Source organism: Anabrus simplex, chromosome 2 (assembly GCF_040414725.1).
Source record: "Anabrus simplex isolate iqAnaSimp1 chromosome 2, ASM4041472v1, whole genome shotgun sequence".
Classification (NCBI taxonomy): domain Eukaryota; kingdom Metazoa; phylum Arthropoda; class Insecta; order Orthoptera; family Tettigoniidae; genus Anabrus; species Anabrus simplex.
In genome coordinates, this window is record NC_090266.1 from 778,084,194 (window position 1) to 778,102,929 (window position 18,736).

At 39.0% G+C, this 18,736-nt stretch overlaps 1 protein-coding gene across 1 annotated transcript in view; it reads right to left on the reverse strand.

Moving 5' to 3' along the window:
• LOC136863107 (short-chain dehydrogenase/reductase family 16C member 6) overlaps window positions 1-18,736 on the reverse strand; it is a 108,162-nt gene that overhangs the window by 63,541 nt on the left and 25,885 nt on the right. The window lies entirely within an intron of this gene.

Consider the following 18,736-nt stretch of genomic DNA (forward strand, 5'->3'; position numbering starts at 1 on the left):
TGAATGGTTTAGAATCCTAGTGCAGGGAAGCTTTACTTTCACCATGTGACATAATGTCGGATCCTCACGAATGTACACAAAATTACATTCCTGTGTAAAACATGGCTTTAAAAATTGTGTATGTGCTTCAATAAAATAGTTATTATCCAAAGAGAGAAATTTATAAACGTTCTCTTTAACCAGTTGAAACACAGTGTCCTATTTTGAGGACGTAGCCTAAAATCTATTTTAGAAATAGTATTAAGGTCTCGATAAGTACATTGATCATTAAATCCTATATGGTACGTCATGATGTTGGTGTTATGTGCAGAAAAATGTTTACCTCGGTATTCGTATTTTAAGAGCATAGTGGATGAACATGTTAAGGACAAATAGGGAAAAATGAAATTTTTTGCGTGGAATAACATCTTATGTTCTTCTTTAAACATAGCATTATCCTAAATTCGCTAATGCATCTAAGAAGGCTGTTTCCGGTAGAAGAGTATAAGTACTGTATAAGTATACAGCTCGGTGTTGTTTCTCAAAGGAACAACGCGCCATGGGCAAATGGCCTATTCATCCACATGAAATGTGTCAACCCCGAGTAACATGATACACTCTCCCATTACTGTGCCTCGGTCTTAGGTGTGTGGAAAATAGAGTGATAAAGACCTTTTTACCCGCATCCCGTTGTCAAAGTGAACTTAGTCTGAGAATTCTTTCAGTCATAAGGATATTGATTTAATATGTTTGGCTACTTTGGAATCTAGAGGAAGACGAATGGTTCAACCAGGAATTGACAACAAAGCAGGGCAGGGAAGCTGCTTATCTGAAGGCTGATCTTCGTCAGACCGTGTCTCTCCAAAGACTTAGTGTGAGTAAGGCTTTCTCAGCATTATTGATTTCACAGTGTTCCTGGTTTTGAAGTATAATAGAAATGGTAATAGAATCATGGGCGTTTTTAAGCATAAGTTAGTTCCAAATATGATATTTCTTCATTATTCTCTGTAATATATAACTTTTCCTGGACTGGGGTAGCAAGCAGTCTTTGTAAAACTCTGGTTCATCTTTGCCGTTCTCGGCATTAGTTGTCAACTACCATTAATAAAATAGCTGGCTGTTACTTATGTTGAAAATGAATTAATTATCACACCTCTAGTTTGTGGAGAAGACAGCTGCTGCAACAGCTCACTAGAACTATCATTTTTGGCTAACTAACTTCTTTTGATTGAGGATACTGCGACGTATTTCGAATTTTGGAAATAAGGCCCTATACGTCTCTCCGTATAACATCAATATATTAGTGTTTTTATCTCAGGAAAATATGGTTTTATAATCTCGGCCTGCAAGTCATCACCGACTCGAAATTCTTGCTCATTCCTTCACATGGATGTAAAATGCGTGTGGAGAATGTAGCGAAGTAGCTAGCTCTCTAATAAACCTCCTCGATTTTGACGACAATTTGAGGAGTGAACGCCACACCTTTGTCTGGCTGGACTCTTCTTTCCTTTACCGATATCTAATTCCTAGAATATTTCGAAGGGAATTGATATACTTTTCTAGAGGTGGGGCATTCTTATCTGGATATCGTCCGAGATATTGGAAGGACTGAAAATCATGTTCAGGGAACATTTGATCTTGTTCACTCTGGACCAATATCGCGAAATGATTCTGAACAGTAGCAGAAGGAATCGAGTTACCAAAAATATGACACCTGACTTCCAAAATTTCAAATACTTCTCAGTATCCCCAATCAAAAGAAGAACGTGCTAAATCAAAACGTGGCTTTGGGAGATGAGGTGAAACGAATTATGATGGAGACGTTCGGCTAATACCTGTTCAGTATTATTGTTAGAACACTTATAACCCTTTCAAGAAATTTAACCAGAAGAAGAAGAATCGTGGTGCCACAAGATCCATCCCGGTTGTAGGAGCTGATTTGGAAAGGGTCACCAATTCCCGAGTGACATTAACGCGCAAAAATTTGGAAGATTTGAAATAGAAACAATAACAATAAAATCAGCGAAAATAACTTCCTCGTACCAAAAATAAGTATAATTTTGTAAGGTGAAATGGATTAGGATGGAAGAATTCGGCTAATAGCTGTACAAGGATTTTTAGAATACTTGTATACCTATCAAGGAAGTTAACTTGAAGAAGAAGAATCGAGTGTCACAAGAACACTCAAAACAAAACTGTTCCAGTAACTTCGGCTTGGTTGCATATTTTACATGAGCGTTACTTTACGAGATAACTGCCGCAAAATATATTTCGGTTTATTTGTTCTTCTGGCCAAGCAGTGTTAAAAACTTTTGTGTTTACTAGACTTCAGATCATTTCAGTACCTTATGTGTAAATTTCTTTAACGAACTAAATCATGAACCTAATAATGTGGACACTGAACATGAACAGGCTTTTCAGTGACTAGGAAAATGTATTCTCCAAGCATGTCAATTGATGACGATCTCATGTGTGAATAGTATTAGGAATTCCCCTTCATCTGACAAGCTACTTCAATAAAACACCAACATTTTTAATACTATGTCTAGGAAACAGTGCAGGACAAGCACTGATTAAGTGAACTAATGAAAAGGAGCACCTGAAAAATTTCAAAGCTGAATTTCTCCATTTCAATAAATTGTAACCTGACACCTTCATGAACTTTGATATTCAATTTATTGTTTATCAACTCATCAAGAACCTGGCATTTGTATAATATCCTGGTAAACCATTTCAACTGAAATGGTACAGATTTTGTCTCTCTTAATTTATCAATAGTTTCATACAGGAAAAATTATTTTCTTTTACTGACATGAATAACATCCTCAAAAAGGACACATTATTGTTATTCTTAGAAATCGATAGAGATTCATACATAAGTTATACTGTGTATTGCTCCTCTTATGGGTACCAAGTACTCCCTATACGGGCAATGATAAATTTACTAAACTTGGGGTTGCTCGTCTTCCAAACTACTGCAGATAGAGCAGTGAAATTTGGTATGGTTATAAAAGTAGCCTTTATGAAAAATGAAAATGAAAATACACAGCCTTTTTTCCAGTCATTCGACAGGGTCAGGAATGTAATAAATCTAGCGGCGAGGGTAGGAAATTCTCCCGCTGGGAAGCAGCCTATATTTCTTTGCTAAATGCATTTTAATCAAAATGAAGTTAAACATTTTAATCGTTTTTACTTTTTACTAATAAGGAAAAATGTCACAATTGTTTAAACATGTACTTTTACGAACATAGTTTCCGTTGTTAAATAACGACTTTGTGTTTAGCATGGTGGACAGTGTTAGTTTTAAAGGTAGTAGACATTTCATATTGGTATCTTCAGTAGTTTCCGCGATGAACGTCCCATAACAGAAAAATAAGAATAGAATACTACTCAGAGAAAATCAAGTTCAAAATTTGGGTAGTAGAGAAAACCTACTTCCTGTGGTTTAAAACTTCCCCGCTGCATACTCAGAATCACCAACGTCTTCCTTCTTCCTCTTTGCTCCTCCCTTCTTCTTTCTTGCTTCCTTGGTCATCTGTTCTCTTTGTCTATCAGCATATTTCTTGCGCAGGTTTTCCATTATCTAACTGTTTGATGGTGTTCAGATGCAGACCTAGTTCAATATCAAATTGGTTAAATACTTGTGCTCTACCAATATTTCCAATATTTCCAGTACCCCGTTTTAGGGTATTATACTAAACAAACACATTCTTGGGTATTTTAGTCCATATCAAATTGTTAAATGACTCATTCGGATTCTGATTTGACCATGCAAACATTTTCTGAGAAGGTCTGGATGAGCCAACTCCCGAAATATAGGTTTTATTCCGTCTAGAATAGGCTCGGGTAGATAATGATGTTTGTAGGCTTCCCTTTTAGGAGAATCATACTTGCACCATTAATCTGTAGGGTAGAGTCCATGTTGAGGCCAATCGTCTGTTGAGAGCTTATGTAAATATGTGCACCATACTGCTTTCCTCGTCTTTTCCAAATCATGCATATGTTTTCTTACAGCTTTACTATAATAATCCTCCAGCTTGTCAGTTTCACTACCAGGTAACCTATTTAATCCTCCAATATCTTTATGATCAGCTAATTTTTTGCCCTTCATGTTCTGAACCAGTCGCCTCAGCCTCTATCCCATTCTTTTACGGCTATAAACAAAGTAACTTCCTGTGTAAAAACAAAAGACAGCACTTGGATTTTCAGATATTATGTCAATTTTGTATATTTTTCAAATTTCTTTTTACTGTTTGGCATGCCGGTACTACAAGAATCATGAATTACAGCAGGCTCATTGGCACGTTCGTGGGCCATATGCAAGCCAAATTACTGATTCTAGTTGCCGTGCAATTACGGAGAAGTACTAAGAAATGTGTGGAAACTGTGCTGAGATTTCAGCCTAATCTAAGACCCCAAACCGAGGGAGATACGACAAACGTCAAAGAACCAAAATTGTAGATCGTTTCATTGTTGATACGCCTCTTATGTCTCAAGACGGTAGCTGTCCAGTAAGTGAAGAAAATCATTTCTCAACTTATTAAAACTTAAGTAATTTGCCCCAGATCGAAATGTTTATCACTATATAGGCTATAAATCGCCAATATGCGAGAACATGTCTTAGAACCAAGTACGTAGGCCGAAAGGTTCTTCGCTATCTATGCTACAGTATAAGCCGGCAATATACGAGAAAATGTCATTGGACCAAACACGAAGGCCACTAAAATAGCCGTCTGGTGGCGCAATCCGTTTATTGATATGGCGTACGGTTTTGCTACAATAATTTTTAAATGACCACTTCTAATGCCGAATAACTATGGGCCTGGGGTTTGGAGCCCCAAACGTGCAAAAGCAAGGATGGATAATATAGAAATCTTCGTTAAGGTTTCAAATCAACTAGGAGGGACCACTGAACCAGAATCGTAGCAAAGAGTTTTTATTACACGAATTAGAAACACCCAAAACCTGTTCCCGTCTATTGTTGCCTTAATTAAAATATTAATAAATTGGTGTGGCTATTGCTAACATGGAACCGTCCTTATAATGCAGACTCCTCAGGTAATGTGGACGGCGTCTGTCATGTGTGTCCGTGTGGTGTAAAATAGTGTAGTGTGAGTAGTATTAGTTAACTATCCAAGGGAATTATTTATTTAAGATCCCTCATTCCGGATGGAAATCGAACCTGGAACATCAAAGACCGAAGGGTGAGAAGCTGATCATCCGGCCGTGGATTCGGACGCCTTCATTTAACCTTTCAGTACACTCGGAGCACAACAGTGATCTGCCACTTGCAGTTTGTATGTTTCTATGAACTGGCACTACTTGTGATCGTGACATTCTTGAGTACCTTCCTGCCACATATTCTCGCACTTCTTAATCCAGTCTCATGCTTTGTTTTGTAACAATACAACTCACAAAAGCATATTGAAGTACGTGTTTACTCCACGCGTGTTTAGAGTCAGTATATTCGAACAGTGCCAACTAGCTCTTCCCGCCGGCCTGTGTAGTTCCGACAGCAGGGCGCTGGCCTTCTTACTCCAAGTTGGCAGATTCGATCTGACTCAGTCCGGTGGTATCTCAACTTGCTCAAATAAGCCAGAACTCATGCGGCACAAAATTCCAGCCCCTGAGCCTTTGCGAGAAACATAAAAGTAGTTACTGAGACGTAAAAGCAATAACGCTAGTTTTTTCACTATCAAATATTTCTTTCTTGCCTTATTTATGCTGTTTTATGTTTGTGAAGTGAAGTGGCTTAATGGACCTTTGTAAGAAAACGATTAAGAAGTGCTGGGTACCGAAGATGAAGATGGATTCCTTGTATAGTAAATAAACTGTGTGCAAATAATGAGATATATTACATGTAAAACCATGAAATGATGGAATAAATTGTTTTATATAATGCCATATGAAACTATATGTGGAGGACAACAGTGCTACGTAGGTGTACCCACGTTAAGATTACATGTGTATGTATTGGACGTTTAAATGAAATTATGTTATTATGCAAAATTAGAAAGGCCATTCATTCTACTTCAATGAACTTACAACAAATGCCAAAAACAAACCTGTATATTTCAAAATTATAGCCGTGGCATTTAAAAGATAAGGAGAGGTAAATTTTGTAGTTTTCACACACAGTCCTTGAGATAATACATTGTAACTGCTTTTAAATCTCTCAACTCAAGGTATTTCCCCCTGAGAGGTGCGTTGATAGTGCGCAAGTATCTCCCATTATTTATTGTTTGGAATATTCATCTCCGCGTTTCTCTTATTATGCCTAGTCTCGAGATTTAATACCACTACATGTCTATAATCGGATTTCCTCCCCCTGATATTTCGAAGGTGTCACTCAAAACTGAATGGAGACTTAGGAGAGTGTTGAAACTATGAAAGCGTTACAACATTTCCGATGAAAATGGTGGACAACTTCTTGTAAGCAAACTGAGCGTACCAAGCGTGTGATACAATCATTCGAATAATTGTAATAACGGAATTGGCAGGATCCATGCATACTTTCAGCTGTTCAACATTAATGACTTTTACTTTTTTCCTACATAAAAACTGTCTGTAATGGAAATTTGGCAAAATATGTTACTTCACTTCACTGGCACGAGTCCAAAATCACACAGGCCCTATATTGGAGAGTTAGTTATCCATAGTGTGCTATTTCGTATTTCTCAAAGCAATTAGTTACAGAGAAAGTGCATATTATACGGATTCCTCTACACACAGCCAAGTAATAAATCTGACAATGTCAAACAAGTTTGATCTACATTTGTAGATTAAGGTCCGTCATATGGCAAGTTTCTAATAGGTTGACGGCCTTTACGTTCTGATAGTAGAATTTTGTACAGTTTAACTGACCTCATAGCATTGTTAAAATTGTGAATAATTGAATTTGTTTAGTTTAAAAATTTGTGGGATCAGTCTAATTGTGAAAAATAAGGTTTTAATACAGTTAATCATCAGGGTTACATGGTGCTTCCAATTACCTCACCTTTACAATTGCTTAGCGCCGTTCTACCTATTTGATTGGCTTCTTGTGAGAATCTCGGCAAACTGCCCTGAAACTACTCAAAACATTGATCATATCTCATTCCTTTACGTAGTCAAATTCCACATTAGCCCGTTATTTTCGGTATTTTGATTACTTAAAGGACAGATCGATGTAATATGATACATACCTGAAAATAGAAGGCTTGAATAAAGAAACACAACCGTGAATTCCGCATAAGAAACCGATCACCGTTTAGGAGATAACGTGGTAACGTCCCTTTTATATATTCCTAGTTCAGCATGAAGCAGCAGCGTGCCCTCAACGAGATTATTGTAGCTATTAAATCAATCAGTGGTAGATGGCAAATACCTCACTTTTGTGTGCTTGGTTGCAATTCTAATCCCGAAAGAACCTCTTTCTCTATCGATTTCCTAATTGTCAAAAGTCACCCAAATTATTTGAACCCTGGGATATTGAACTAGCTCAAATGAACTTCACGGCCTTTAAGGTAGGACCTGCATTGCAGGTGGGCCCGGCTCTTTAGGGGGACCTGCAGACTCCTTGTAAAAAATATATTATACTGGTGGATTTTTTTTTGCTTTTTGTTTTACGTCGCACCGACACAGATAGGTGTTATGGCGACGATGAGACAGGAAAGGCATAGGAATGGGAAGGAAGCAGCAGTGGCTTTAATTAAGGTACAGCCCCGGTATTTGCCTGGTGCGAAAACGGGAAACCACGGAAAACCATCTTCAGGGCTATCGACAGTTGGATTCAAACAAACTATCTCCCTGATGCGAGCTCACAGCTGCGCGCCCCTAAAAATCGATGCATTTGCTATGTAATGGCATTTGAGTGCAGGGTCATTCACACACGCGGAGCGTGAGTTCATATTATTTTTGGAAGGCTTATGAGAGACCGATCGTCCCACGCACACACGTTCTGTAAGGGAAAGGATATTGGTAAATTTATTTTCCTTGTGATGTTGTTGATGAGTTGATGACAACATTTGGTTGTTCTGACCATGTCAGCATCAATTCTAAGCTCGCATGCAATTATGAGCCTCATGGGGATTATTAGAATACACTTAGAATTGAATATGCTTACATAGCAAATTAACTGGTACCTAGCGTGTGCGCATCTCCCAGTTAACTGCGCTACTTGCATACCGTTCTCCTTTCGTCTCATTATCAGTTAATCTATCAAACAAAATCTCACTTCTGAAGGAGTAAATGCCAGTCAACGGGTCAACTCAGTTTTGAACGAGCCGAGACCTCATAGTTAGAGCCCTGCATGGATGCGGATATCCACGAAGTTAGCATCTTTGCAGATAAAAGTTGTATGGCAGTGCCGATAATTTTGCTGATCATTTCTAAATTATGACGTTTATTGATTCTCACTCAGGTATACTCTTATTATTTTTTTTTTCTAGTGGCTTTACGTCGCACCGACACAGATAGGTCTTATGGCGACGATGGGCTAGGAAAGGCCTAGGAGTTGGAAGGAAGCGGCGTGGCCTTAATTAACGTACAGCCCCAGCATTTTCCTGTTGTGAAATTGGGAAACCACGGAAAACCATCTTCTGGGCTGCCGAAAGTGGGGTTCGAACCCACTATCTCTCGAATACTGGATACTGGCCGCATTTGAGCGAATGCAGCTATCGAGTGGGTAGGTGGTGAAATTACTGCTTTTATCCAATCTGAAGGTATACTCTTATTTTTGCTTGTGATTAGGCGACCCTTGACAGTAGTATGGGAGAATGGTGATATATAAAGATCCTTGAGACCATAAAGCCGTAAATCTGATTTGAGCCTAACCGACTCCTGCCTACAATTAATGGCAGGAAGGAACAAAAGTCAATACGTCGGTAGTTGTCGCAAGAAAAAGAAATTCCCATAAACCTGTGACTGGAGGGGTTCTGGTTCCAGGTGTCAGGCCTATTGTATTATGTTAACAGATCTTTCAGTTTCAATACCTTGGGTGTAATATACTGTAGTTAAATATTAGCAATATCCGCGGATAAAAATTCTTGGATGAGGATATTATTTTGTATATCCGCTCAGGGCCCCACATACAGGTAGCAGTTCAGTAGCTTGGCCGTTTCACCACGCAGGCAGTCAATACCTACGAAATGTAGTTTTAAATACTACAATAATGAATAATTCCTTTGTTTATATACTTCGACAATATATTGCATTACTTCTTCCTATTGTGTCTAAATTTGTATTAGTTATTCATAGGTTGCCTTCGTACTTAGCAGAGGTTGCTTAGTAGGCCATGGCCCTTCCGGCCTGTTGCGCCGTGGGGTTTGGTTTGGTTTTATCGATACATGTTATATTTTATTTGAAGGGACCCGAACTTCAATTTTTGCAAGCGGGCCCGTATCACAACCGTTACGACCCTGCCTTCAAAACTTCTTAAACAAGTGTAAAGTATTCCATACACTTCACAGTGGACGACTGCGAGACTTAAATGAAGCAAATGTTAATGAAGAAGTGTAAAGTTAACGCTGCATTGTGAAGAACAGCGGTGTCGATTGTTTATCTGAAACGTAAATCTTCAAACTTACCTAAATCTAAACAGTGTACCAGTATTTATCTAACAAGGGAGTTAGCACAACTTGCGATCGCAATTGCAAAACTTTCTGCTTTGTATTTAAGTGTTTTACATGTACATTAAAAATATGCGCCCAATATGTGCCATCGACAAATACACTTCACTTTACAATCTTGCGCATGTTCAGGCACCGAGTTCAAAATATGGGTTGTTGGTATCTCTTGGCAAAATATTACGAGGATGAGCATGTCCACAGGGTATAAAGTGCCGAAAACAGAGTTGCTTATCACAGTAGGAACACTTCATGAATGCCTGCAATAAGCAGTCTTCCGAATCACACGGCTTTTGAACATCAAAAATACGTTCGGGTGGTGATTGAAACCTCTCTGGTCTGAAGTCATCATATCCAGCTGCAGTCCAGGAGTACCGAAGAAAGTCAGCGAAGACTGCAGAACAGAACTGATTGTGTAGAATATACTTCAGCAACGAAATGGAATCCCTCGGCGATTGTGTGAACTGATATTCGTTAAAGATAATGTGGTCTTCAATCCGCTTCAGCACCGCCTTGAACTGTCGGAAGAATAGAACATCAAGCGGCTGAATGTAGGATGTGCACCCAGGAAAGATGGTCTTGTCTGCATACACCATATTTTGGGTCGGATAGCATCGATATGCGTTCTGTCACGATATGTCCCGAGGGAATCAACCAGAAGAAGAGACTCCTGTGCTGCATATGGGAAGTAGACATCTTGAAAGAATTGCGTCACGATTTGGTTCGTGGTAAATAACCAGCAACGTGGGAAACACGTATCCACTTGCCGAAGTAACGGGTTGGACGGTGTAAGAATGAGTTGTTGCGTGATCACTCCGCACCGAACTTCTTACTGACTTCTCTCCCTTGTAATGCAGAGTTCGCGATGACTGAAGTTATTTTCGTATACAACTTTGATCGATATAATAAATCTGTGTACGTTCCATGGTATACATTAAGGACTTTACCTCTTTGCGAAACTCGTCACATTGTTCCTTCACGTCACCATGTGTATTCCAGCCTTTAGTGGTTACACATTTTGTTATTGCCCGTGAACCAAGATGGTGTCTCTGTTTAAACCGTGCAACCCATCCGTGGATAGATCCATTGAATCGAGTCAGTCCTATTTCTAGAGCCTTTTCTAAACCCCAAGCACGAATATCCATGTCGTGAACATTAGCGCCTAGAACAGTTATCGCCACCCTGAATTTTTCAGCTACATAATCGTCAAGCAGGGGAAGTTTTGAGCCCTGGCCTAGCACCCCTTTTTCTACTACGTGAAGTAAATATCGTAGATGATGTACGTCTTGCACCATACGATGTCATTTCTGTGCTGCATTGAAGCTTATTCGTTTGGTTTCCCCAGAATCTTGGAATGAAATTATCACCTTTGCCTTTTCAAAAGATACAGTACCCCACCTCTTCCTCTCTGGTGGGCTTGACAGATACGCGACTGGCTTCCATCACTTTTTATTAACACTTCGTCCTCACAGTCAGGTTCTGGATCGTCCATAATATCTTCACAATCAGATACGTCTTCCTCTGCGTATTCATATTCTTCAATATAGTCTATCGTATGTTCTTGATGTATATTATTACCATTAGTTGCCACTATTTCGTCTATCACACTGATTATGAATGCAGCTGCATTTCTCTCACTTACCGTAATTTCCCTGGATCTTCGTTTGTGTTTGTAATGGCTAACAATTACACTCACTCTATTGGCAGGATTCATTATCACACGATTACGGTGACAGTGACTCGCTACGAAACTGGAAACACCACAAACAGAAGGAACTTTATGAACGGTCGAAGCAGATACAACACAGGCGGAGGTCCCTATTACACTAGCTTCCTTGCTCTTATGCGGAATGTCTGTCTTGTTTCCCTAGATGTCGCATCGGCAACTGTATCGGATGACCTTGGATACGGCGCGGCGTAGCATACACGTAATATAACTAAAGTAGCTAGAAAAAATCTTTACGGTGTCTAAAGTTACTAAAGCCACGATATCATGTTCGATACGGTCTACTTTGGGCGGAATAGCGAATCTTCGTTACTTACAGTGTAACTGGCAATGGCACTTAAGTTATACAGTATTATAATCAGCACCTCAAACATATTAATACAAACCACAAATCACCTGCAATTGCGATCGCAAGTTGTGCTAAATCCCTTGTAAGGAAGAAAATTGATGCTGAGGCAGTAGCTGTTATAGTTGCTCATAAAAAGGAATGAGTACATTAGCAGTGTATGTTCCCCGCATTTAGTATTTTATCGGGGTTAATTTTAATTATTATCAAAATATAATTCACCTACATTTTGATAAAAATCGTGTGAAAACCCACAATGAATATTATATCTATAGGTTCAATAGTTTCTGAAAAACATGTACTAGAAACAGAAGTGTTAAATAAAACACGACGCAAATTATCCGCAGAAACGAACAAGACTAAATTGAAGCGTGACAACGTGGATATTGGTAGCATATTGTACCAGGAAAGCCTAGGTCCTGGTCCATATTAATTGAAAGAAACGTTATTCCAGCATAAAAAGATCCGACCGACGTACGAACATCTGTGTAAAGAATGTTCCAGTATGTGCCAGACACTACGAGTGCACTAGGCGGAGTCAAGTGACGTCACCTGTCGCTTGAAGCTCACCTCCCCTAGAGATATTTCTCGAAAGAATTTTTCTTTTACCAGCTTTTTAACGCCTTAACCAATTTCAACGGGACAAACGCTGAATTATAGCGGATGCCATAAAAGTTAATCCCTGTGAATTTCGAATTAATTCATCCCATGGTTGTTGAGTTATAATAATTTAAAGTTTCAACGAAATTACGTAATCACGGTCACATGGCCGAGAGAGATGCTACCCCTCCCAGCGCTGGTATCTATATATGCCAAGGCCAGCCAGCCAGCAAGCCAGTACAAGGACGAGTAGACAGCTGTGTGAGTGAGACAGAGGAGAGACCGGCCCGCGTACAGTATGTTCGCGCAGTCACGGTGAAAGTACTTTCCGTCGTATTTCCGGAACGCGAAATTATATCGCCGACAGAATTATAAAGGACGTCGCACTATATTTAGTATATCGCGTCGCGACTACAGTCTAATCCTAAAGACATTTAAGAATGTAATACGAGTGAACTTATTGAAGTACAAACATTAACTATTTTACGTTCACAGAATATGTCATTACGTGTAGACTTATGATTTTGAACTTCTGCAGAAACTAATGTGTAGAATCACCAGAACTCGTTTCTTTCCGAGTATTGAACTGTATTCCTTTATCATGCCACGTCAGTATACGACTTACAGTAATTTGAGTGAAAATTAAGAACTTTTCTGAGGTAATATAACATTATAAGAACAAGATAAGCAGAAAATAATTCTTAGTGACTTACCGACTGTGTTCAAAGACTGTGATTATCGACTTGCCTTTTCAAGTGTGAACCGTGCATTTATGAACGTTTCAATAACGACTGTAAATAGTAATTCATACAGGAAGGACTGTGATTCTTTCAATTACGCCATAAATAGTGTTCAACAGTCAATGACAGTGTCAGTGTTAACTACTCGCACTAAGTGAATTTTTCGTGTGCGAAAAATCACCCTAACGAGCTGCAATTCTACATGATCCAGTTCCAGCCGTCATCACCTCATCGGGAACGTCAACATGGTGTGTCAAGGGAACATCGCCGATCCTGATTCTCCACGGAACATTCCAGATGTCCATCCTTCGACATTTTGTAGCAACATTTCTTGCCATAAGTGAGTAATAACAAACTGACTAAATTTTTTTTTCTTCATTAATTTGTGAACAGTGGAAACTTCAGTGCCGCGTGTGAACAAATATTTCAGAGTTCTCATAATTTCTCAGAAGTTATTAATTTAATTTCAAATTTCAGTTTCATATCACGTAGAAAGACTTTAGGCTTTTCAAGTGTGCTATATATCAAGGGTGACGAACTGAGAACTGAAAATTATTAACCAAAATTTAATTTCTCATATCAACTTACAATTATAAGTGTGCTTAGGTTTAGAAAGACATTAGGTGGAAATTCAATACCTCATATTCTCTCATATGAAAGACTTTGAAATCAGTAGTATTTATGCCATTTTCATGAACAGAATTCAGGAAGATTACTTTCAATCTTTTAATTTCAATGCCAGATTTGAATCAAAAATCATATCGCAGGGTGAAGAATTAATAAATTGTTTTGAAAAAGATTTTTAACCATCTATTATTCGCTCTGCGAGTCTATCCTACTCTGTATCAGCTCCAAAACCAAGTTCCACTCCCTGAGGTCCTAGTCATGCCCTTTGCCCACAACTTTTCCTGGTACAGAGAGGATAGTAAAATAATAGATGGCGCCGCAACTTTAGGGGCACGATTTTGGAGCCGTGCTATAATAATAGATGGCGCCGCAACTTTAGGGGCCCGATTTTGGAGCCGTGCTATAATAATAGATGACGTCGCAACTTCAAGGACTTGATTTGGAGCCGTGCTATAATAATAGATGATGCGCCAGTAATAATCGCAACATTCAGGGTTTGATTCAAGTCATTGTATTTTGCGCACAGGATCCGACTGCAATCATTACGAACACGAAGAACTTGTTGTATTTGACTTATTCGAATATTCCGGTAACATGGATAACATACTTGCAGCAATCGAAGCTCTCAGGCTTAGCATTAACGATCAGAATACCAAGATTGATAGGTCTAATAACCAGATAACACGAATGAACACGCAAATAGATCGAATTAATACGCAAATGGTAGAGTCTAATTCTCAACTAAAGGCTCAAAATACTCAACTTCAACAACAAATGCAGACACAAAATACTCAACTTCAACAACAAATGCAGGCACAAAATACTCAACTTCAAGCGCAGTTAACTGAGTCAAATAGTAAGGTTGAAGACTTAACTTCTAAAATTGACAGGACCTTGGACACTAAGTTTGCTGAAGCGGATAAAGTCATTAATAAAAGGCTCACTGAATCTAGTGCCCTTATCGAGCAACGATTCCGTGAAGCTGGAACTCGCCTCGAAAAGAAACTTACTGATTCTAGTGCACAAGTCGAAGCCACATTGAAAAACATGCGGGATCAGTTTGTTGAAAACTTGAGTCTATTAAGGAAGAAATGAAGACAGAGGTCGTCAAGTCTTTAGACAAAGATCTTAGAAATGTTCTTCCTTCCGTTCAAACATTTTCCACTGAACTTAAAGATTTACGGACTGAATTTCAAGAATCCCATGGTAACATCTCACAAACTCAAGTAAAGCTAGCTCAGGTACAGGAAACCTTACGAGATGCATTAAAGAGCGACGTGGGTAAATTACGAAGCGAGATAGGATTAATTAAGAGCACGCAAGGAGAACTCGACAAGCGTATTACAGGACAGCTAGACAGTACGCATACCCAGATAGCTGCTTTCTGTAAAGACGTACAAGTCATTAAAACTGACTTGAGAAATGAAATAACAAATTTAGACACCTCAATTAATTCTAAAATTAAAAGTTTGTCTGAAGAAATGAATCAAATTAAACTCAAAGAACATACGACTGACGTCACAATTCCTGGTTCGTCGAGGGAAGTACACAGCACAACAACACTTATTAAAGTACCAGATGACAAACCAGTCAAATTTTCAGGACGTGACGAGTATACTGCTCGAGAATTTTTGTTAAATGTCGACGATTACCTGGAAGAGAATAGGGTAGATGACGATAGGAAACTTAGAGTAGTATCCAAACTTCTAGAAGGACGAGCCTTATCATGGTTCATAGCTTTTAAGAGCAACTTTAAAAACTATGACGACTTTAAAAAGGCACTTCCTAAACGCTTTTGGGATTCAGAAAGACAGCACCTTGTCAAGATGCAACTCTACTCTAGTAAATACAATACTTCAGTCAATACTTCCCGATATTCCGATTATTGCCTAATGCAATTAAAGAAGCTCCAGTTTTTAGATCCACCTTTGCCAGATATCGAACTTATTCAGATCCTGACACTTCAATATCCGCCTCATGTTCAAGAAATACTAGTCGCTGCCAACATTAAAACATTGGAGCATTTTGACGCTACTTTGCGTAGGTTAGATACGGCTAATATCCAATCTAGTCCGAAAACTAACAGGAGTCGAGAAATAAATACGAATTCTGCGGAAATAAAACCGCCGGAGAGAGAGGAACCCAGGACACGTGAAGAAGGCAGATTAAGCCCTACCAACCCAACCAGATTCCGGAATTTTAGACGTCAGAGGAATCAGGATAGACACCCTTACCAACCTAGGAATTTATGGAGACAGCACGAAAGCACTCCTGAAGAAAATCGTGAGTCCAGACGACGAGAACTTGAAAATAGATGGAAGGATACACGGGAATACATCAGGGAGAGAAATCCTAATCCTGATGAGCCTGGAGCTACATCCCTGGAATACCAACGTCAATTCGGACCAAGAGAACAAAGATCACCTGATCCCGAATCAACAGGCGCTATAAAAAAAACGCCGATCTCGCAATAGGGAGATTAACTACAGAACACGATGAGGACGAAATTTCAAATTATTGTACTGCTGTTATCAATTACTGGCATATTGACGATTCCGAATTACTATTCGAAGACGCACAAACACTAAGGCCAATTATTACACGTTCACTACCTGTCATAACAGTACGCACATGCAACCTACAGGTGATTACGCTCATCGATTCTGGAGCGCAAGCTTCTTTAATTTCTGATAAGCTTGTAGACTCGCTTAAAAATCAGAACAATGTTTTGTTATTGCCTGCAGCTCAGATTAAAGTAAGAGGGATAGTTCCTGATAAAATTATTAAATGTAAATCCCAGGCATTTTTAGAGTTTGAAATTAACAGTCAGACATTCGAACACATATTTTTAGTAGTATCACGTCTTAACTTCAACTTAATACTTGGATCAGATTTTATGATCAAATACAAAGGAACCATTGACTATGATGCCAACCTCGTAAGATTCAAGAATAATTCCGTAGGACTACAGCTGGTAGGACGAAGTGACCTGGAAGTTCAAGAGAAGGGAGCCCGTTTCGAAGAAGCCGGTGGTGACATTATTAAGCCCGCTGTAAGTGAGGTTGCGCCAGCCGTAGCGGAAAGTAGAAAGGGTGACCAAAGTGAGGACGATGCAGAGTCCCTATTCAATGAGAACTCCATCATAGGTCCGGACTATATAATGTCAATAGCCAGTGTGGTTGAAGACCCGGAAATTAAATTAAAATTGGAGGAGGCTAAAAATGACGTTCTACAGAAATTTGCATGTGTATTCGATGACAAGCCTGGAGAGCTAGCTGGCTATGAATATCATCTTGATGTAAATGACTTGTCCCCTTATCAGAAGAAACCATATCCCGTACCCGAGAAATATCGAGAAGAAGTTCGCAACTTAATTCATAAAATGACAGATGATGGGATAATTTCGCCTTGCGTAACTAAGTACTTGAATCCATTGGCCATAGTGCGTAAGCCTGTATTTATAACTCAGTTAATTCATAAAATGACAATATGTACCACAGGAAGAGTAAAGCCTGGAAAAGAAAATCCTGCGTATTTTCTTTTCGTCCAAACAAGGGGAAGATGTACCAGGAAAGCCTAGGTCCTGGTCCATATTAATTGAAAGAAACGTTATTCCAGCATAAAAGATCCGACCGACGTACGAACATCTATGTAAAGAATGTTCCAGTATGTGCCAGACCCTACGAGTGCACTAGGCGGAGTCAAGTGACGTCACCTGTCGCTTGAAGCTCACCTCCCCTAGAGATATTTCTCTAAAGAATTTTTCTTTTACCAGCTTTTTTACGCCTTAACCAATTTCAACCGGACAAACGCTGAATTATAGCGGACGTCATGAAAGTTAATCCCTGTGAATTTCGAATTAATTCATCCCATGGTTGTTGAGTTATAATAATTTAAAGTTTCAACGAAATTACGTAATCACGGTCACATGGCCGAGAGAGATGCTACCCTTCCCAGCGCTGGTATCTATATATGCCAAGGCCAGCCAGCCAGCAAGCCAGTACAAGGACGAGTAGACAGCTGTGTGAGTGAGACAGAGGAGAGACCGGCCCGCGTACAGTATGTTCGCGCAGTCACGGTGAAAGTACTTTCCGTCGTATTTCCGGAACGCGAAATTATATCGCCGACAGAATTATAAAGGACGTCGCACTATATTTAGTATATCGCGTCGCGACTACAGTCTAATCCTAAAGACATTTAAGAATGTAATACGAGTGAACTTATTGAAGTACAAACATTAACTATTTTACGTTCACAGAATATGTCATTACGTGTAGACTTATGATTTTGAACTTCTGCAGAAACTAATGTGTAGAATCACCAGAACTCGTTTCTTTCCGAGTATTGAACTGTATTCCTTTATCATGCCACGTCAGTATACGACTTACAGTAATTTGAGTGAAAATTAAGAACTTTTCTGAGGTAATATAACATTATAAGAACAAGATAAACAGAAAATAATTCTTAGTGACTTAATGACTGTGTTCAAAGACTGTGGTTATCGACTTGCCTTTTCAAGTGTGAACCGTGCATTTATGAACGTTTCAATAACGACTGTAAATAGTAATTCATACAGGAAGGACTGTGATTCTTTCAATTACGCCATAAATAGTGTTCAACAGTCAATGACAGTGTCAGTGTTAACTACTCGCACTAAGTGAATTTTTCGTGTGCGAAAAATCACCCTAACGAGCTGCAATTCTACATGATCCAGTTCCAGCCGTCATCACCTCATCGGGAACGTCAACATGGTGTGTCAAGGGAACATCGCCGATCCTGATTCTCCACAGAACATTCCAGATGTCCATCCTTCGACATTTTGTAGCAACATTTCTTGCCATAAGTGAGTAATAACAAACTGACTAAAATTTTTTTTTTCTTCATTAATTTGTGAACAGTGGAAACTTCAGTGCCGCGTGTGAACAAATATTTCAGAGTTCTCATAATTTCTCAGAAGTGATTAATTTAATTTCAAATTTCAGTTTCATATCTCGTAGAAAGACTTTAGGCTTTTCAAGTGTGCTATATATCAAGGGTGACGAACTGAGAACTGAAAATTATTAACCAAAATTTAATTTCTCATATCAACTTACAATTATAAGTGTGCTTAGGT